The 4095-nt window shown below is 40.3% G+C and overlaps 1 pseudogene; it reads right to left on the reverse strand.

Moving 5' to 3' along the window:
• Window positions 1-1804: 1804 nt before the first annotated feature.
• Window positions 1805-3827, reverse strand: LOC137633102 (uncharacterized; annotated as a pseudogene).
• Between the last annotated feature and the right edge of the window lie 268 nt (window positions 3828-4095).

The raw sequence follows: 4095 nt of genomic DNA on the forward strand, positions 1-4095 counted from the left end.
TTATCCCTCCTGTCCTTAGCTCACAAGGATGGTATGGTTGCAGCAACCAAAGGAACTAACGAGTTTGAGCGCCACTCTAACCCCGGTCTGGCGATCACCAGTCACAGGATGACTCAGCAAACAGACCTGTAGGCTCCCCAAACCCCCTCCCTTACTTAGCTCACAAAGATAGCAAGATTGCAGTGACCAAAGGAACTAACGAGTTTGAGCGGACTCAAGCCCCAGTCTAGCGATCATCAGTCAGGGACTTTACCACATCGGCCACCACAACCCTAAGACACCATAAGACCTTGGTGTTAGGATACGTTTGATCCTCTAACGCTTCAACAAAAGATAAAGAGATACAGACAGATTACAACTAAAAAGAAACATCTATAGTCAATTCTTTTTAGTGAGGCAGATTTGCACTGACTCGCAGGGGTGCCCTTTTCGCTCGGAAAAGTTTCCTGATCGCTGATTGGTTGGACAAAGTAATTCTAACCAATCAGATAGCAGGAAACTTTTCCAGCTAAAAGGACACCGCTGCAAGTCTGTGCAAATGCGCCTCATTAAAAACAATTTGATTATAGTGTAAAGCAGGAAGCTTCTGATACTTTTATGCGAGAAGTGGGGTCAACCTTCCTGATGGATGGAGTCATGCATAGTTAGTAAATCTCAACTTCCATTACTGTTTGACAGCTTAAGAACTTGCATGATATTCTCTCTCTCTCTCTCTCTCTCTCTCTCTCTCTCTCTCTCTCTCTCTGTGTGTGTGTGATCATGCAAGTTCATAAGCTGTCAACAAGTAATGAAGTTGAGATTTACTAACCATGCATGACTCTCTCTCTCTCTCTCTCTCTCTCTCTCTCTCTCTCTCTGTGATGGAGAGAGATCATGCAAGTTCATAAGCTGTCAACAAGTAATGAAAGTTGAGATTTACTAACCATGCATGACTCTCTCTCTCTCTCTCTCTCTCTCTCTCTCTCTCTCTCTCTGTGATGGAGAGAGAATCATGCAAGTTCATAAGCTGTCAAAAAATAATGAAAGTTGAGATTTACTAACCATGCATGACTCTCTCTCTCTCTCTCTCTCTCTCTCTCTCTCTCTCTCTCTCTCTGTGATCATGCAAGTTCATAAGCTGTCAAACAGGAATGAAAGTTGAGATTTACTAACCATGCATGACTCTCTCTCTCTCTCTCTCTCTCTCTCTCTCTCTCTCTCTGTGTGGTAGAGAGAGAATCATGCAAGTTCATAAGCTGTCAAACAATAATGAAAGTTGAGATTTACTAACCATGCATGACTCTCTCTCTCTCTCTCTCTCTCTCTCTCTCTCTCTCTCTCTCTGTGATAGAGAATCATGCAAGTTCATAATCTTTCGAACAGTAATAAGAGAGATTTACTAAGCATGCATGAGTCTCTCTCCCTCTCTCTCTCTCTCTCTCTCTCTCTCTTTCAGAGAGAGAGAGAGAGAGAGAGAGAGAGAGAGAGAGAATCATGCAAGTTCATAAGTTGTCAAACAGTAATGAAAGTTGAGATTTACTAACTATGCATGTCTCCTCTCTCTCTCTCTCTCTCTCTCTCTCTCTCTCTCTCTCTCTCTCTCTGTGAGAGAATCATGCAAGTTCATAATCTGTCATACAGTAATGAAAGTTGAGATTTACTAACAATGTATGACTGCATCATCCACCTCTCTCTCTCTCTCTCTCTCTCTCTCTCTCTCTCTCTCTCTCTGAGATGTTATCATCAGCGTATGAATCCGTTTTAGATATTTGGTTACACACCTGACCTCTTTCCATGCAGAGAAACAAATCTCCAAAAAAAGGTTCATAAGAATGAGTCTTTATTTAATTTGTTCGTTTATTTCTACCATAGCAACTCATTTGACCATTGGAACTTTAATTAGACCTTAAACAATGTTTTAGTATGTTGCATATCAATGTACGATGATGAAAATAGGGGCTGCTTACCTCTTGGTGGTAAAATATGAATATTTTCAACTACACCTCTGTCCCTAAAACCATACATTTCAGATTTCGAAAAATGTTTACTCTCCAACATTAACAGCAGCCTTGAGTCCCAAGAAAAGGAATTTTATCTATGAACCAAATCAACAACAATATTGATAGCAATGACATATACAAGTTTCCATTCACAACTCCGTTCAGGCAGTGAAAGTTTGTTTTTCAAGATTACTACACCTGTATATCTCGATGGTTTGAAACCAACTGTATACTTCCTATTTTGGTCAAACAATGATAGTTTAATACATAAAAGGCCAACGATTAAAAGGAATATTTAATATGAAATGGATTTCTCAGTTCTCAATCAAAATATAGTAATCAAATATCTTGCCTAAAGTTCTGAAGACTGGTCAGATAGGAAATTTTATCATCACAAAGACTAACATCAAAGTATTATATCAAGGCGTTCTTATTTATCGACACTAAAGTATTCCAATCCTTTCAAGTCTTGTCATATAAATGAATTAACTTGTGAATACATCCCACAAACTTTAAGAGTTTTAACTTGGTTTCCAAAAGTAAAGTTACTTTCAGGATTTGATGTCAAGGGATACCAATCCTGCACTTCACTTATCTGGAGTCAAGGGATGCCAATCCTGCACTTCACTTATCTGAGTCAGGGGATGCCAATACTGCACCTCACTTAACATTAGTTGATTTTATACTTGGAGGATATTTCCCTAAGGAAATTTTACAGTCAAAGTAAAACTCCAGGTTGAGAGAGATATTCGTTCAAGACACCTTATCAAATCCTACCTTACTCTGAATATAGATATTTTATAAGACTCAAGTAAATAAAACTCGGAAAAAGACACCAATCTCAAGTTCAGTGGGCTACTTAGTTACTAGGTACAGTTCTGCATATCTTACCTATTTCCCACTATTCAAAAAATGCACTTAAGTTCAAATAGCAAAACCCTTTCTTCCTGCATCGCTCATAACTTCATTATTTCGTATTAAAATCATATTACATCGGAGATAACCTTTAATCGTGTGATTTGCCGTGTAAGACATAGCTCTTACACCAGACAAGTGCCTTGGAGGGGCTATTACTAAAATGTCTATCTTATATCTCTTTCATGAAACCAAGGGATGTATACACTATGTGCTTATAATCACTTAGTTTGAATTACCCTGCCTCATGTATCTAGATTACGTCCCATCATATAGCGACGCTCCGTCACGGTGCTCTGAAAATACTTCATCGCCAGCATCTGCTGAGACTCCGCAGCGCAGAACGGGCAACAAATCCTGGCGAAATACAGCGTCACCCCCTGGAAGGGGGCTACCATGGAACTTGATGTTCAGACTCTGCTCTTCACCCTTCTTATGTATGGATATGTGGTTATGCCTGAAGTAGCAGAAGTAGATCTTTTCCACCTGTTATAGGCAGGAAGATCCGCAGAGTATAAAGGAAGAGCCTCTTGATCCACAGGCTGTAGTAAGAACAGCTGCTTATGATTCCCCGTGTAAGCACACCAAAGTTTGTACCAAGTGTCGCATCCGTTTTCCCATCGATCAAATGTTATTATCTTAGGAATGCAACACACTAGTTCCTAGCAGATACTCCTTCCAGGCATTAACACACAGACCCCCCTTTGTCTTTGATTTGGACTCTGTCTTGACACTAGGAACTCTAAATGTCTTACTCACCCTGCCCTTCTTACTCCTTGAACTACGGGACACGCTAGATGAAATTTCACTGATCCCACACTGTGCACTTGGGTCTACCTTGTGCTGAAGGCTGCTATACTTTCCACTTGTTACCACTTTTTGCTGAAGTCTAACAGATATTTGCTCTTGTAAGGTGGGGAGGCTTCCTAAGTACAATTATTCTCCTTCCAGTCGTCTCTCCAGACTCTTGATCTTCATTTCTGGCTTGCTGTAACCTGTTCAAGCTGGGACCCCCACCTGGAAATAACTGCATTTGGACATCCCTGATCACTGATGCTTCGGTCTTTGCGTTCGTTGTCTGTAGTGTAAGCTGTCACAGGCAACTTGTTCTGGTTGTCCCAAGACTCTCATCTTCAATCCTTTTAGGTCTGAAATTAGCACATTCTTAGTAATTACTTTTAATTCACTGGTTTAGATTCCA

Source organism: Palaemon carinicauda, chromosome 42, assembly GCF_036898095.1.
Source record: "Palaemon carinicauda isolate YSFRI2023 chromosome 42, ASM3689809v2, whole genome shotgun sequence".
In the NCBI taxonomy this organism is placed as follows: Eukaryota; Metazoa; Arthropoda; class Malacostraca; order Decapoda; family Palaemonidae; genus Palaemon; species Palaemon carinicauda.